The 19,511-nt window shown below is 31.4% G+C and overlaps 1 long non-coding RNA gene across 2 annotated transcripts; it reads right to left on the reverse strand.

Moving 5' to 3' along the window:
- Positions 1–7,029: 7,029 nt before the first annotated feature.
- On the reverse strand, positions 7,030–12,547 carry LOC131610520 (uncharacterized). Of its 2 annotated transcripts, XR_009286521.1 has the most exons (3): positions 11,925–12,526; positions 7,836–7,917; positions 7,030–7,431 (listed from the first exon to the last, which is right to left on the reverse strand). It is a non-coding gene; the product is annotated as an uncharacterized LOC131610520 (long non-coding RNA). The 2 variants fall into 2 exon arrangements; XR_009286520.1 differs by having other exon boundaries at positions 7,030–7,917; positions 11,925–12,547.
- Between the last annotated feature and the right edge of the window lie 6,964 nt (positions 12,548–19,511).

Consider the following 19,511-nt stretch of genomic DNA (forward strand, 5'->3'; position numbering starts at 1 on the left):
AAAACCGATTTGAGAAAAATATTAACAAAAGGACTAATATGATCCGGTTAAATTTTGTAAGGGATTAAGTTGGGTTAATTTTTTTGTGAGGGATTAATTTGACTCGTGTAATATTTATGAGGGACCAAAATGGATCTTCACTCTTTATTTTATTTGGTTTCAGTTTTCTTTTTTATTTAGCGATGGACAGACAATAAGTGGTAGTTGGAGGTTAATCTCTAAACATAATAAGTTAAAACTTGTAAGAGGCCTACTTGATTTAAAATACCAATTAAAATATCTTTGGGAAACTTGTTAAAATTGGAAGATGGAAAAAATTTCTTTTAAATCAAAGAACATTGTTTCATCCACTAGAATCCTAGAATTTCTTCGCATTGACTTGTTTGAATTTGTTAGTACTGCATAGAATCGGTCCCGACTTTTTAGAGATATTAGACAAACAAAAAAAATGGACTCTTAACAAAAAAAAGTAATTTTTCATTCTATTCTAAAATAAAAAAAATCTTACAGACCGGATCAGAAACATGAAGTGTTTCTAACAAAAAAAAAATTCAATGCGGTTAAGTTTATTTCTATAATAAAAAAATAATAAATCAAAGAATAAATGATAATAAATTTGATTTCAACATAAAAATTTGATAATAAATGAGTTAATTGTATGATAACTTTTTAATTATTTAATTAAAATATATAAAGAGTCGTTAAAATAAATTAAAATACAATTATAAAGGTTTCAATGAGACTCCCGAAACCATAACCCAGCTGTTGGACTACACACACCAACTTGTTATCATTTCTGCTATATATTAATAATATATAGTTTATTATCTTAGGTAATAATTTTTTAACTATACCCCCAAATATGAGGCCTCCATTTTTTTTTAGACTCTGATCTATGGACCTGCATTCTCGGGTCTAGGATTGACCTGGTACTACAATAGTCATTGGTAAGAAATATAGATTAGTTATAGTAACGATTTTAGCAGAAGGATTTGGGTGAAATTCATGAGAAGTAAGGATGGGTTTGCAATCAAATTCAAAATGGAAGAGAAACAAGATTTTGAAAAATAAAAGTGATTAAGGTGGAGAGTTTGAAAATGAACCATTTGAAAAAATTTGTGAAATTAATGGTATACTCTATAATTTTTTCTGTCACATAACTCTACAACAAAATGGAAATGTAGTAAAGAAAAATATATATCTTTAAGATGTTTAACGTATTAAAGGATGAAAAATATTTTTTAGGCAGAAGTATCGAATAAAACATGTTATATTTAGAATAAGATCTATATCTTTTCTATCTTAAACAATACTTTCTATGAGTTGTTAAAAGGAAGAATGTCTAATATTGTTTATTTTCATCAGTTTATATGTACATGTCACATTCCAAACACCAGTGTTTATTTGAAGATATTCGTAACAAAACACAAAGTTGTATCCCTTTAGGATACTTTGAAATATCTAAGGCATACAAAATTTATAACTTGAAAATCTTAAGGGTTGAATAATCTAATGTAAGATCTAATCATTATTACGGAAAATCCCTTTCACAACAGTCTGAAAATGAATACCATCACGCATGACATACCGTTGTGAAGTAGCATGTGGTTGTAAGTTTGTTGTTTCAACCACGGGCGTGCGACCGTTATGATAAACTATGTAGCACACTATCTATCATGATGGTTGACGTAAATAACCGTTGTCATAAATATAGTGTCATGAGTTCGATACCCAGTTACAAACAAAATTAAAGCACATAAAAAAAATATTTTACCAGTGTTATAAGTTCCAACCGTTGTGGTATATGTAAGAGTTTATTAAAAAATATGGGATTGCTTGTTTTTCCCTGCCCCTCATTAACCATACACAACTATTCAAATAGATATTTGAGATAATAAACAATAAAGTTAAATTATTCTTGAAAAACAAATCAAACGATCCAATGTTTTTCAAATTGCATGCCTCTTGTAAATCATGATTTCCTCTTTAGCCTATAGGATTTGATTTGATTTCCTCTTCTGTTCTAGTATATTTTTCAAACATCAAGATTTGAATGAAAGACGCATACTGACATCCATTTATCAATATTGTTTTGAAGAATTTGTGGCATTGAATGAAATTCTAAACGCTAAAGGAGAAATTATGATTCATAAGATGCATGCAATTAGAAGAAATATTGGATCGTCTAAGTTGGTTTTCAAGAATAATTTAACTTTTTTAATTATTATCTTAAAAATCTATTTAAATGAGTGCAAGTTCAGTGAAGGGTTAGTGAAACAAGCAATCACATATGATATAACAAACTCACTAACAATATTTATCAACCAAAATTTCAATTAATTAACATAGATTGCGATAACTTCATAACTAATTAACCATTTCTCGAAGCTTTAAGTGGTAAGTAATGAACCATAACCACTGGCTAGTTGCACATAAAAAACCATTTATTAATAAAAAACACAAAACAACATCAACAACAACAACATAAACAACATTTATCAGTAACATACATACTTTTAATTGAAAAACTAATTGTCACATAATAAAGTTGAAGTTGATTTACTTGTGTTACTATGAAAAAAATACAAACAGGATGAATAGCTTCATCCTTGTATTTTTTTTTTCATATTGTGTGAACCGCAAACCATCATGTAAACTACAACCATACTATGTGAATTTTAATCCTACAAACACCATGAAAAAAAATCATGTTACTATAAACTAGCATGACATTGTAATCCAACAAAATTTATCAACATGTATAACAATAAGATCAACATAACAACAACATACACGAAAAAGAGAGAATATGAAAAAATATTTGTCAACAACAACCATGTTCGGTTGAAGACAAGTGCAAACTTACCTTTAGCACAGGGCCTCTTGATTTTAAGGGGCCTCATTTTTTTTTATATTGAAATACTTACTTTGCATATATTGGGATTCCTCCACTTAAGAGAGGACGTCAATCGCTAGCATTTGATAAATAAGAAAATGTACACCAATATTTATAAAATATCTCGTTCTTCCATTTCCACAAGCAAAAGATATGAAACTTCTCAATGATATGGATGCGAACCTTAAATTAAAGAGTTCTCATTATTTAAAAATGAAATTAAAGTACAGTGTCTTGATCAATGTGGGATTCCATTTTATCTATAATCTAATATTTGTGATGATTACAACATAGAATAAATATTCAATTCATTTTAACAATTCCATTATTTTGATAATGTTAACCAGCATCAATGTAGATATTAACTTATTTTAATTAGAAGGAAAATATTAAAGAACAACTATGATGAATTATAATTTAAACATATAAAATATGAAAAAAGATAGTGATAATTTTGTAAATAAATCAAACAATAGTTTTTACAATCAAAATCAAGAAAAAAATCGATGTAAAAAAGGGTGATACAATTTCTAGACATGTTTAAATTAAATTTTTACACCAGGAAGCTATTTGTTATATTATATACAATTTAAATAGAAGTTAATTTTTTTTAAAAATAATTGCATTTTTATTAGAGGCATATTTTCTATATTAGAACAGGGCCTCTAAATAATTTGAGAAACCAAAGTAATTAGGGCAATGCTAACGAGTGTCCCAGGGACACTCTGGTTAAGAGTTTAAAATTTTATATTTTGATTATTAAATACTTGTATTAAATGTAATGAAAATTAAAATAATTGACTTTTCTAAAAAATAAAAGGTATGTTTTTCTTGAAAATACTTGTATTCAATGCATTGAAAGTTTAAATTATTGATTCATTTAAAGAATACTAGTATTTTCTATATTTGAAATCCTTAACGAGTGCCCCTAGGACACTCGTTAGCATGACCCAAGTAATTAATATCAAAATCATGTCAATAGACATTTATCAACAACAACATACAACAATAAAAGAACCATAAACTATCTAATAACAAGAAAATCATATGAAAATCATGTGAAAGATAACAACAACATACACGAAAATGAGAGAATCAGGAAGAAGAATAATACCTTATGTATGAAGAACAAGATTGACGTTTCGGATTTTTTTTTAAATGTTAAAAAATAAACTAAACCAAACCAAACCAATAAAAATATCATCCATTCGGATTTTTTTTTACCAACAATCAGTCCAAACCAATGTGATTACAACTCTAGGTTTTTCCTTGTAAAATAAGACACATTTTAACGTTTAAATTAGACAATACAATTCAAATTTTATTTTGAAGTTTTAATGACTTTTAAAAAATTATTTATTTTTAATATTTAAAACATAAACTTGGATTGTCCCTAACACTAATATACCAATGAGTAAATAAAATCCTAATATTTAAAATTTTGTATTTCTATTTATTCTATATTTTAATTTAAAAAAACATAAGATAATGTATTAGGACGTTATGAATCATCAATTTCTTTTCTTCTTTTTGTTATAAATGGATCAAACACCAGTTTAAATTATGAAATTGTACACTCACTAAAACATATAAAATTGGAACTGAATTGATTTGGTTTAATTTCTTTATAAAGTCACTAATTACGTAAGTAAGTATGTATGTCTAACATATTATAATTCTAAAAAATAAGAAGTAAAATAAAAATTGTATCAAAAAACAAGTAAAATAATTGAGATAGAAACTAAGATTCTTGTATAACTTCAAAAAATATATTAACAAAAAAAATTCAATGCGAAGGAAAACAAAAGAAGGCGATTAGACCAAAACCTTTTATAAATAAACAAAACGATAATGAGAAAGCCCCAATTTATTATGAATAAATTAGGGCATCCAGAGGTTTATTCTAAGACAGTGGCGAAATATAATTGATAGGAAAAAATGCTAACAAATATGCACAATAGTTCTCTTCTTTATATATATGAGATACATAAAATCTGAAATGCTTAATTTTAGCTAAACAATTAAATCAAATGTTCCTAATAATTCAAGGGATAAACTTAGGCTCCTGGGTAGCCAAAAACACAAAAGAATAGTCTGTTTCAATTTAAAGAATATTTCATCCGAAATGACGGGAATAACTAACGACTTTAATAACCCAAAAGCACAACATGAATGGAGGAAGGACAGGCAAGCTTTAAAGCAAAATCGAAAACAAAAACACCCAAAGAGTTTCTGAACAAACCGCCACACGAAGCCATGTCAGTGGAGTAGGAGCCATCTATGTTACATTTTAACCAACCATGTGTATGGAGCTTCCAAATAACTTCAATGATTTGCAGTGCCTTGCCGAATGCAACTTGACATTGAAAGCCTTAATGATAGTGAATTCATGAATGGAGGAGCTAGGAATCGAAATATAATTGATAATGTGAACAATGGAAGCTTGAATAATGACTCTGCACTCAGGGCTCCAATTGTTGTCACAAATATCCATAGTACTTAAAATGTTAGACACTACATGAATCTTTATCATATTGAAAAGCCAATGCCAGAGATGCAAAGCAAAAGGACGGAAAAAGAAGATATGATCTAATGAATCCTGTTGATAGTTACAAAGATTGCACATCGAAGGTATGTGACAACCACGCGTCAAAAGGTTATCATCTATAGGCAATCGATTATGGAAGAGCCTCAGACAATAAACGCCGTAGAAGGGGGAATATCCGTATTCCAAATTTGATTGGACCGCATAAGAGGGGAAGTGATATCTTTCTTGAAGATATATGCATCTTTCAAAGTTAAATCACCGGAGCCATAATGAATGTAAACTCTGCTATCTATTATGCTATCCAAAGGAAGAGTAACCTGATTAGCCATCAAAAACAAATTAGGAATTAAGTTAGTTATATGAATAGGAAAATTCTAAGAACCTTTTTATAAGAAATCAGAAACCAGAGTGTTGGAATTGATAGCATAATGATCCTGAATAAGGTTCACAAGGGATGACCACACCAAGAAACGAGTCAAAATGCGGTGTTGCAACCATTTCTTAACACAATTCTTGTGTTAGAATTAACACAATCCATCTCACTAACACATGTTTCATATACTTCTTTCATCATTGTAAAACAAGATTGCTTCCCAACACTCTCACGCTTCTCCATCTGAAAGAAGTTTGGAGATTTTCCCTATTAAATTACGACTCACACTCCTGAATCTTTGAGACATGTCTTGGGGTCACCCGTGTAAGGAAGGCCCACTTCTCGCATGTGAATTAATATAATGCTATGTCTATATTTTTATTTATAGTATACTATTTAAATTGATTATATTTATTTTTATATATATAGTATTGAAAGTGTAAGGTGATATATATATATATATATATATATATATATATATATATATATATATATATATATATATATATATATATATATATATATATATATATATATATATATATATATATATATATATAATATTTTTATTAAATATTAATATTATAAAAAATATAATGCGATATATTTTTAATATAGTATTTTTAATTACAAAAATTTTAAAACTTATATTTATAATCAATTGCTTTTTTTGTCATATCCTAAATTTTACCCTCCTTTTTGGATATCGTCTAATGTTCATCCATGGCTTACATCCAATCCAATTCATAACATTTGCATCATTTTATGTAATTTCAAAATTTTTGTAATTTCAAAATTTTTGTAATTTACAATGCATCATCTCCTGAGTTAGAAGTCATTTGCAAAGATGGCTTTTTTATTCAAGTCACTGCCAAATTTCGTCTTTAAGTTTTAACTTATGGAATGAGATTTGATTCAAGTTTGAAGGAGCCCCTTAGGTTTGGTTACAAGTAAGAGGAAAGATCTTAATTTGTACAAGGTAAATTCAAGTGATATCCAAATTCCCAAGCTATACCTTCAAAATCAGTGCAAATTCTGGACTGTAATGATGAGCTTCACGTTATAGTATACAAAATTCACTAAGAAAAGAAACCTGTTTGACATGTTTGAACTTAAGTATGGCACCACGTGTTTATTCATTTGATTTGGAATTCTTGAGATCCATTTGATCTTAGTTTTCATCCAAGAAAAGGTATGAAAGAAAGTTCACGGTTTGAGTAGCAATGCTTTAATAATTGACACAAACAATAAGTCTTGCACAGTTGAATTTGCATAATACAAAAAATAAGAGAGTTACGATATTAAACCACAAAACTCAAGTTTAAATAAGAAGTGCGGAAATTACGAGCAGTTTGTATGGCAATTCGTGCAAAACCACAAGTCTTGAGGTTTAGATGAAGGACGGTTCGGACGATCACCGGTTACTACCACTTGTTCTTAAACTCCAACCATCAAAAGGTGCAAGTTCAAGCAATTCCAAATTGATTCAAAATTCCTTCTTGGCACATAAGTTTCAAATTCTGTTCCCATTCATGATCCTGCATGTTCATCCACTGTTGGAGTCACCATTTGAAGCGGTCCTGATATGCAGCTCACGAATTCAAACCTGTGAAACTAGTGGAGCCAAGCCAAGTAAAATATCCAAAAATGCCAAGTAAAGGTGTCATTTTGAAAGTTATGTCATGCACCAAGTCTGCTAAAACATAAGCATTATGGACATCCAGTTCAAATCTACAAGGCAAGTCTAAACATGGTGTTTTCATTTTGGCAATTCAAACCAGAACAGAACAATCCAACTTCAGTTCAATCAATAGATGCATGATCAAAATTAGTTTACAAGCAAGTCAGAAAGACACTTAATCCAAGGCTATGATGCGGCAATGCATTATACAAAAAATGAGGTTCAATTCAAGTATGCCATAATAACCAAAGAAATATGCTTCATTATCATATCAAAGTAACACAAATGTTGGACCCTTAATTTCAAGACAGGACATTCAAGAAGAGAGCAAGGTTACCTCATGAGGAAATTTGGGCTCAAATTGTTGCAAATGATTCGGATTCCATGACCTTGGCTTCATCTTCATTCTTTTTTCAAACCTGCATCAGATGGACAAATCATATCTATTCTGAACAGGGTGATTCAAAGTGTAAATCAATGACAGTGTAGAGCGACGAACAATTATAAAGCATTCAATGCAAATTCAGTTTATCACAAAAGCATACGAATCAAATGACATGCTGACATTTCCAAACATCAACTTCATGTAAAGAAAAATATCAATTTTGGCACACAATCAGATTCATGAGCAACCAATTTACACAACATGACCTAAAAACATGGAAGGACTCATTTGGCTAAGTTCATACTTGCAAATATAGGGACATCAAAGGGTTCAAAGTTTGTATCAAAGGAGAAGTTGCAAATAATTCCACAACCTATTTAGAACCGACTTCAATGGTCTTCCAAGCCACAAAAATCCATCCTAACCTAGAAATCTACCCGAACCAAGGCCCTATAAAAGCACCATCTCACTCTCTCAATTGGAAGAAACTTAAGCCTACAGAAACTCTGCAAAAATACCCTCAGAACCATACTTAAAGCTCTTACTTGCAAATATAGGGACATCAAAGGGTTCAAAGTTTGTATCAAAGGAGAAGTTGCAAATAATTCCACAACCTATTTAGAACCGACTTCAATGGTCTTCCAAGCCACAAAAATCCATCCTAACCTAGAAATCTACCCGAACCAAGGCCCTATAAAAGCACCATCTCACTCTCTCAATTGGAAGAAACTTAAGCCTACAGAAACTCTGCAAAAATACCCTCAGAACCATACTTAAAGCTCTTACTTGCAAATATAGGGACATCAAAGGGTTCAAAGTTTGTATCAAAGGAGAAGTTGCAAATAATTCCACAACCTATTTAGAACCGACTTCAATGGTCTTCCAAGCCACAAAAATCCATCCTAACCTAGAAATCTACCCGAACCAAGGCCCTATAAAAGCACCATCTCACTCTCTCAATTGGAAGAAACTTAAGCCTACAGAAACTCTGCAAAAATACCCTCAGAACCATACTTAAAGCTCTTACTTGCAAATATAGGGACATCAAAGGGTTCAAAGTTTGTATCAAAGGAGAAGTTGCAAATAATTCCACAACCTATTTAGAACCGACTTCAATGGTCTTCCAAGCCACAAAAATCCATCCTAACCTAGAAATCTACCCGAACCAAGGCCCTATAAAAGCACCATCTCACTCTCTCAATTGGAAGAAACTTAAGCCTACAGAAACTCTGCAAAAATACCCTCAGAACCATACTTAAAGCTCTTACTTGCAAATATAGGGACATCAAAGGGTTCAAAGTTTGTATCAAAGGAGAAGTTGCAAATAATTCCACAACCTATTTAGAACCGACTTCAATGGTCTTCCAAGCCACAAAAATCCATCCTAACCTAGAAATCTACCCGAACCAAGGCCCTATAAAAGCACCATCTCACTCTCTCAATTGGAAGAAACTTAAGCCTACAGAAACTCTGCAAAAATACCCTCAGAACCATACTTAAAGCTCTTACTTGCAAATATAGGGACATCAAAGGGTTCAAAGTTTGTATCAAAGGAGAAGTTGCAAATAATTCCACAACCTATTTAGAACCGACTTCAATGGTCTTCCAAGCCACAAAAATCCATCCTAACCTAGAAATCTACCCGAACCAAGGCCCTATAAAAGCACCATCTCACTCTCTCAATTGGAAGAAACTTAAGCCTACAGAAACTCTGCAAAAATACCCTCAGAACCATACTTAAAGCTCTTACTTGCAAATATAGGGACATCAAAGGGTTCAAAGTTTGTATCAAAGGAGAAGTTGCAAATAATTCCACAACCTATTTAGAACCGACTTCAATGGTCTTCCAAGCCACAAAAATCCATCCTAACCTAGAAATCTACCCGAACCAAGGCCCTATAAAAGCACCATCTCACTCTCTCAATTGGAAGAAACTTAAGCCTACAGAAACTCTGCAAAAATACCCTCAGAACCATACTTAAAGCTCTTACTTGCAAATATAGGGACATCAAAGGGTTCAAAGTTTGTATCAAAGGAGAAGTTGCAAATAATTCCACAACCTATTTAGAACCGACTTCAATGGTCTTCCAAGCCACAAAAATCCATCCTAACCTAGAAATCTACCCGAACCAAGGCCCTATAAAAGCACCATCTCACTCTCTCAATTGGAAGAAACTTAAGCCTACAGAAACTCTGCAAAAATACCCTCAGAACCATACTTAAAGCTCTTACTTGCAAATATAGGGACATCAAAGGGTTCAAAGTTTGTATCAAAGGAGAAGTTGCAAATAATTCCACAACCTATTTAGAACCGACTTCAATGGTCTTCCAAGCCACAAAAATCCATCCTAACCTAGAAATCTACCCGAACCAAGGCCCTATAAAAGCACCATCTCACTCTCTCAATTGGAAGAAACTTAAGCCTACAGAAACTCTGCAAAAATACCCTCAGAACCATACTTAAAGCTCTTACTTGCAAATATAGGGACATCAAAGGGTTCAAAGTTTGTATCAAAGGAGAAGTTGCAAATAATTCCACAACCTATTTAGAACCGACTTCAATGGTCTTCCAAGCCACAAAAATCCATCCTAACCTAGAAATCTACCCGAACCAAGGCCCTATAAAAGCACCATCTCACTCTCTCAATTGGAAGAAACTTAAGCCTACAGAAACTCTGCAAAAATACCCTCAGAACCATACTTAAAGCTCTTACTTGCAAATATAGGGACATCAAAGGGTTCAAAGTTTGTATCAAAGGAGAAGTTGCAAATAATTCCACAACCTATTTAGAACCGACTTCAATGGTCTTCCAAGCCACAAAAATCCATCCTAACCTAGAAATCTACCCGAACCAAGGCCCTATAAAAGCACCATCTCACTCTCTCAATTGGAAGAAACTTAAGCCTACAGAAACTCTGCAAAAATACCCTCAGAACCATACTTAAAGCTCTTACTTGCAAATATAGGGACATCAAAGGGTTCAAAGTTTGTATCAAAGGAGAAGTTGCAAATAATTCCACAACCTATTTAGAACCGACTTCAATGGTCTTCCAAGCCACAAAAATCCATCCTAACCTAGAAATCTACCCGAACCAAGGCCCTATAAAAGCACCATCTCACTCTCTCAATTGGAAGAAACTTAAGCCTACAGAAACTCTGCAAAAATACCCTCAGAACCATACTTAAAGCTCTTACTTGCAAATATAGGGACATCAAAGGGTTCAAAGTTTGTATCAAAGGAGAAGTTGCAAATAATTCCACAACCTATTTAGAACCGACTTCAATGGTCTTCCAAGCCACAAAAATCCATCCTAACCTAGAAATCTACCCGAACCAAGGCCCTATAAAAGCACCATCTCACTCTCTCAATTGGAAGAAACTTAAGCCTACAGAAACTCTGCAAAAATACCCTCAGAACCATACTTAAAGCTCTTACTTGCAAATATAGGGACATCAAAGGGTTCAAAGTTTGTATCAAAGGAGAAGTTGCAAATAATTCCACAACCTATTTAGAACCGACTTCAATGGTCTTCCAAGCCACAAAAATCCATCCTAACCTAGAAATCTACCCGAACCAAGGCCCTATAAAAGCACCATCTCACTCTCTCAATTGGAAGAAACTTAAGCCTACAGAAACTCTGCAAAAATACCCTCAGAACCATACTTAAAGCTCTTACTTGCAAATATAGGGACATCAAAGGGTTCAAAGTTTGTATCAAAGGAGAAGTTGCAAATAATTCCACAACCTATTTAGAACCGACTTCAATGGTCTTCCAAGCCACAAAAATCCATCCTAACCTAGAAATCTACCCGAACCAAGGCCCTATAAAAGCACCATCTCACTCTCTCAATTGGAAGAAACTTAAGCCTACAGAAACTCTGCAAAAATACCCTCAGAACCATACTTAAAGCTCTTTTCCAAAATCTCTTCAAAGTTTCACACTGAAACTCTGATAGAAGTGAGCTAAACCAGCTCACCGCTCTACTCAATCAGCACAACAATAATATTCCAGCAAGAAGAGGAAGGGTCGAACACATACCTGTGGAGATCTTTACCTTGGGAACATCCGACTAGGTATTTTCCTCTGACCTTTGTTGTTCATAAGTCTCATATATGTGTTGTTTTTGTTGCTTTTGAAGCGTCGGACTTCATTTTTTTGTTTGAATCTTCAAAACTTTTCATTTCAATCTTGTTTGTTTGAAGTCCGTTGTATACTTTGTCTGACAATCCACGCTTAGAGTCTTCGTGCGCTCCTTTCCATACTTGAATCGAGCGATTTGATTGGGTTTTGTATTCTAGGTTTAGGTTTGGGAACGGTTTCGATTCGGTCGATTGAGGTCAGTTTAGGGTTTCTGGATGTTAATTTTCAAAACATATTATTCTTTCGTTTTGTGAAGAGAGAGGAAAGTTTTTTTAAAAAGAAAATGACCAAGCTTTCTCTTTGCTTTCCTTTTTTAGTGAGTTTGTTGTGCTGACTAGGACAGTTGTCACCGGTCTTTATGTGTGTGAAACATTTGTGTCATGTCATCATATCCTAACAAACATACATTTTTGCTTTCAGGGATTTGTGATTACTTGAAGTTATTTGCATAGAAAGAGAAAGTAAGGATTAATTCAAATAAGAGGAAAACTTTAAAACTCAATGTTAGAAGGGATGATTTAGGAAAGAAGAATGCTAGTGCAAAATAATCCTATACTACGTGCGTTAAGGAAAGGGTGAAGATAATTAAGCTTCCTTTTCTCATTGAGGCTCTCACTCAGCCTATCACACCAGCTCTTATTCCTATATCATATGAGGAAGCTAAAGAGTTGATGGCAACGATTGCAAAATTAGCAAAAGAAAATGAAGAGTTGCAATCTAATCTCAATAAAACAGTTGGTGAAAACATGAGACTTAAGAGGAAAATCCAATAAGATGAAGAATCTTTGGAGGAAAGTAACAAAAAATAAACTTTTTGTTGTTGAAATAGACAATATAAATAATATATATTGAAGGTTGTTTTTTTTTAAAAAAATTATAGTAAAAAATTACAAATGAGTAATTGTAGTGTTCACCAAGTGTTTGTTTTAAAAACTATAACACAAAATAGTTGTTATTGAGAAATCTATCATACACAAAAATTATACACAACTCGTGCCAATACTCGCTACGTGATGGAGCAGAACCAAGCTGCAATGAAAGAGGGGATTGATTCCCTCAAAGGAAAAATGGATCAGATTTTAGAGATGATGGTAGCTCAGAGCAGAATGGAAGAAGGACGTCGTAATAGACCCGCCAGAACTCTTAGGGTTACCCTTCCACCTCCCAAATTTAGTAGTTCCTAACCCTCTAGTTTTGAGGAATCGATCCTGATTTCATTCCATGGATTGAGGGAACTCCCGGTCAATCCCAAGTGGTGCATGTCTCTGCAACCACTGATGGAAACAATGTTCATGGGAAGCATAATGCCCAAGCTAGTAACATTCCAAATCATCAGGACGATGAAGAATTACAAGATGATTATGAAGAACAATGTCACCTTGAAGCCATTCTTGTGTTTAACGATGTTGCTACTCAGGAATCTGGAGCCCTGAAAATGTGTATAGAACTACCTGAACAAAAGAAGAACATGCAACGACAGAACTCCACTAGTCTGAGTGCCCTTGAGATGTTCCTTGTACTTGATGTGGTAATTCCACCAAAGTTCAAAGTCCCTGACTTTGAGAAGTATAAGGGTTTGAGTTGTCCCAACAATCATTTTGAAGATGTTTTGTAGGAAGATGGTGGCTCAGGTACGTGATGACAAATTGATGATGCATTGTTTTCCAAGATAGCTTAGATGGGGCATCTTTGGAATGGTACATGCAACTGGAAAGAAGTCTTGTACGCTCCTGGGATGAGATGGGGCATCTTTGGAATGGTACATGTAACTGGAAAGAAGTCTTGTACGCTCCTGAGATAAGATGGGGCATCTTTGGTAGAATATTTTTATTAAATATTAATATTATAAAAAGTATAATGTGATATATTTTTAATTACAAAAATTATAAAAGATATAATGTTATATTTATATTTATATTATTTTATTATGAGGAGGGTTGTATTTACTCCCAGAGTAAGTCATTATAACTTACTCCACACCTTGACCATTAATTCTTTTCAATCTAATGATTAACAATAATAAGGAATGGTTTTCTCTCTCCACATTTAATTGCTTATTATTTTTAACCATTAGATTGAAAAGAATAAATTGTCAAGATGTGGAGTAAGTTGTATTGACTTACTCTTGGAGTAAGTATAACCCTCCTCTTTTATTTTATATATATATATATGGAGTAAGTATAACCCTCCTCTTTTATTTTATATATATATATATATATATATATATATATATATATATATATATATATATATATATATATATATATATATATATATATATATATATATATATATATATATATAAATTACACTTTTGGTCTCCCTATTATGCTCTACTCACAAAATCTCTCCCCTATTTTATTTTTAGACAATTTTGGTATAAAAAAATGCTTAGGTGTAAAAACAAAATTTATACATTGCACTTTTCGATGACATGGCATGGGATTTATTGATTTTTTATTATCCAAGTAATTTTGTAAATAAATTACTAATTAATATTTTAAAGTGATTTTTAGAAATTCATATGAAAATTGATTAATTAATAAATTTTGAAAGCAAATTAATTGCCCAACTCTCTAAGTTAGAGTTTTCTCTTCTTACTAAATTGATGGTGCCGAGGTCGGACGCCTTGTTTCTTTCTCCGCCTCATATACTTCTCCACAAATTATAGGCCTAGTTGCCTGTGGCACGAGTGTTGGCATCTCCATTTTTGTGAACAAATTCACGAACGTGTATGCTGCTACTTGTCTTCATCCTTAGGAAGTTGTTAATGCTGGATCCATCAACAATGCAAACTTTCTTGCTCTTTCTGGCATTTTCACATCACTTGAGACATGTGTTGAGATGATCCATGCATGGCTGAACACCGAGTTCAAGGCTCCTTATCTTGCTAGTGGACACAAGGCATGTCAAAAGAGTTGGAAGAGTTTCTGGATAGATCATTGATTGACATGCCAAAGATTGGAAAGGGAGGAGCTTCTTTAGCCAAAAAATTTGTTTGACTCAATATCAAAATCTATTTTCTTTCACAATAAAGTTGTACTTGTAACTGGAAAATGATAATAATACTATGAGGTTTTGTGTGTTTCATCTAGGGCTACATTTTTTAACATCCTTTTATACTCCCCCTCAATTTGGGAGATATATGATGCAGATTTCCAACTTGTCTATAAGATCATGAAAACATTCCTTTGCAAAGCTTTGGTGAGAAGATCAGAGTATGCAGAAATGTGAAGTGACAAAGGATTTGATGAGAACAATATTCCTTGACCCGATGTGTCTTTCAATACTGCAAAATATGGTTGATCCCATTCATATGTTGCTTTATAGGTTTTGATATGTAGAGCTTTAAGATGAAACTCTTGATTGATAATTGAGATGCAAATGATGTATGATCTTAGGGTCAAAAATTGGGGTATGACACCTGATTACAAGAGGAAAGGGTTATTTCATTATCTCTTTATTCTTTTGCAAACAAAACTGGTTTTAACATAACAAAGATTTTCAAAACGGATGATAATATCTTCCCCTTGCATAACCAACCCCGTATCTAGATCTCTTTTTGTGGGCTTTATCAATATTGCTTGTGTGAGTTAAGTTAATCAATAGCTTAATTTAAAATTTTCCGCCGCTACACAATGGTATGATTCGTTTTATTACATTGTGTGCACAACCTTTTTCATCTTGACTTCTATTACCATATCCACCTTTTCTACCACGACCTCTGCTGTGAAAATTTGCTCTGCCTCTTCAGATGAATTGGAATAATTACCAATAACATCGCAAGTTTTACCAAAATCAGCAGTGAGGTCTTTTATCTTAGTATCACCATGCCTCACATGTGAATACTCTTCATTAAGGTCTTTCAAAAAAACAAAGAGTATAATCTTAATTCTTAAACAATCTAATTGATTGTACCACATGAACATTGAATTAAGCACTTAAATTGTAGTAAGGGTCGAAAACTCTCTAATTCATCCCAAAGGGATTTCAATTGATTATGATTAAAATAATCGGAAACATCATGACTACCTTTAGACAACTTACAAATGTCTTCATATATATATATATATATATATATATATATATATATATATATATATATATATATATATATATATATATATATATATATATGTTATGAATAATAGTAAATAGATGTGGATGTTCATTTTCCCCAATCTTTCTATATTCCTTAACTCCTATAAATTAAGTTCCTAACTTTTGTGTATTCCTTGAGTTAATGGTTTTTATTGGTCATGTACTATAAATATGGATCATGTTGCAATGTTAAGGTAACTTGAAAGAAGATGATAATACAATATAACTTTTTCTCTCATTCATCTCTATATTGTTTTGGTTAATTTTATAACACGTTATCAGCACGAAGCTCTACCAAACTTTAAAAAAAAAATTGAAGCCCTAACTGTTAGAGGTAATATTAGTTAATTATTTTATTATTTTACTTTCTCATTATCCATGTTGAATTTTGATATTATATCTTATTAAATTATCAATAATCTCTAAAGGATTACAAAACAACGTGTTTGTTATATAGTTCCTGAAGAACTTAACAAATATCCATTAAAGATAATATTAAATTTGTTATATAGTTCTTGAAGAACATATCAAATATCCTAGAAGGATAATATTGAGTTTGATATATAATTCCTGAAGAATTATAAAAAAAAAACTGGTGATTGTGATTGAGTTCCTGAAGAACTACACCAAAAAAAAAAAACTTTTTATCACTACGAAGATCATTTGTCATATATAATTCCCGAAGAGTTAAAGTTTTAAAATAAGGATTTCTCACATCTTAAAATATTGTATCTATAATATTAGAAGAATTTCATCCTGATATTAATGAATCCCAGAAGGATTGCATCTATACTAATAACATATCCCTAAAGGATTGCACAAAGAATAATTTTTCTTGATCGTTGTTTATGGAAATAGTTAGTGATGTGATATTTGTAGAACGAAAGATTAATATTAAACTATCTCCAAATTATTGTTCAAAGATTGAGTTTAATCGATTATTGTGTTTATAGTAATTGGTGAATTCCAGAAGAATTCAACGTTCAATCACCTTTAAAAGGCCGCATCTATAATATTATTGAATCCTAGAAGGATTGTATCAATTATGTTAAAAATTAACAAAATGATTGCTTCAATAATATTATTGAATTCTAAAATGATTGAATCAATAATATTGAAGTATCCCAGAAGGATGATTTTGAGGATGATCTTCACGCATCCCAAAAATATTGCAAGAGTAATATTAAAATATCCCTGAAGGATTTCATAAATTTTTGTTGTTGTATCGATCTAAAAATTTATAATTTGTAATATGCTCATAAAAAGATTGTCATTCCAGAAGAATAACACAAATAATTTTAACGCATCCCGGCAGGATGGTTATATATTTTCGATCATTATTTATAACAAATTATTTATATAGTTACTGAAGATCGTATCAAACATCCCTGAAGGATAGTAAAACAACATAATTATATGATGATATAATTTTGATGATTTGGTTTTGTATAATTTTGATAATTATATGATAATATGTTCATGTGCGTGTGTATGATTAAAATTATTAATCATGGGATACTATCATATTGGTTTTGAATATATTGTCAATCATTACACAAATTAGATATAGTTCTTGATGCTCCAAAATTAGGATGATCGGTGTTTAATTTATGTACTCAATTGTAATATCTCATATCAAACAAAGTCTTGCTGATACAATTTCTTTATTCATATTATTTCTATATATTGATATTTTAACAGGAGAATTAAGACATTGCAATCTATTAAAGAATATATCAATAGTCTAAAGTTGCTACATATTTTAAAGTTGTTATAATAGTGTTTAGATTTCTCATATAAATCTTAATTATACTATTCTTTTCTTTTTACAAGTATAGTGCATGGATGACATTTGTTAGTCCATCTTAAAGACACACGAAAGTAATCTCATATTTTGATAGAGTCGAGATTCAAATGAACTTTAATCCTTTGTATTTTCTTTTTGTGTGTTCTCTTTATGTCTTGCCAAATATTTTCGTCATAGATAATTCACATGAATTATATTGAAGGTATCGAATATCTTTGTATTACACAAATGAATTTGGACATAAAATATATTATAGAAAAGCTATCGGTTTTTCCCTCGGGCTTTTACTACACTTATATTAGTACAATTGAAGCACATGTCATTGTAAACCAGTAGTTTACAAATTACACTTAAATGTGTCATTGGTAAAACCGGTTGGGTTATCTCGGATATAATATGATGCGAATAATTTGTATTGAAGAACCAGAAGTTTCTTCAATCCAGTCAATTTTTGTATGTTTCTAAAGGAAAATAAAAATTTGAGAAATTGCGTTTCTATGATATTAATTGTTGCATCGACTAAAATATCATGCATATGTCTCTACTCACAACCAGAAGTTTGTGAAATTATTTTCTCAACTAATTAGACTAAGATCTTGTTTTTTGGATTTTTTTTATAGAAACTCCTGTATAAGGATCACATATATTATTAAAATTGATATTGAATATCATGTAATATATGTTCATAAAAAGAAAATGGACCCGAAGATCCATTCTTTAGACATCTAAAGTTAATTATATGGTTGATACTTATGAGATCATCAATTCTAAATTATATATTTGAAACACCCAAACTATGATATTAAGATATTTATTCGCATTAAGCCAACAAGATACTATATCTTAGTCCTCCCTAATTTATTCTAATATTTCTCATTTTAGTGAACATTTGGATGTGTTGTGTATATTCCAATTGCTCCAATATAATACATTAAGATGAGTCATGAAAGAATATTGGAAAATATAATTAATATGACTCTCAATTTTAAGGATATAATTTGAGAAAATAATCAAATATTTGATTGCAGCCCAGTAGGCTGATTATCACTTGATAAATTAATTTTCCCAATATTAGGGGGAGGGAAATGAACAGCTGAAATCATGAACAAGAAGTTCAAATGAACAAGTTAAAATAAATTGTTGTCTTGATCCTCGTACAAGAGCACTTTGATCTAATTTAATTTTCAGTTCCAGAAGAACAAATCAAGTACTTGAAATATGAAATAAAGAGATATCGATAAATTATGTCATGGATGAAATGGAATGGAACCGAAATTGAGATAACTAAATAAAGTCAATATTGACAGTGTCTTTGTATACAATATACCGCTAAAAGTGATCAATGATAACGAGGATCATGAGTCAAAGTCTATTAAAGATTAGAGACTAAGTGAGAATTGGCCAAAATAAATATATTCAATTGAATAAGAATTAAACTCACTTTACAAGTGACTCACTTTTGGACCTGTAGTCCGAACACCTCATGGTGTGAAACTAATTGGATATAAATGAGTTTTTGTGAAAAATAAAAATAAAAATGATATAAAGTTTGGTTTATTGCTCAATGATTTTCACAA

The sequence above is a fragment of the Vicia villosa genome, linkage group LG6 (assembly GCF_029867415.1).
Source record: "Vicia villosa cultivar HV-30 ecotype Madison, WI linkage group LG6, Vvil1.0, whole genome shotgun sequence".
Classification (NCBI taxonomy): domain Eukaryota; kingdom Viridiplantae; phylum Streptophyta; class Magnoliopsida; order Fabales; family Fabaceae; genus Vicia; species Vicia villosa.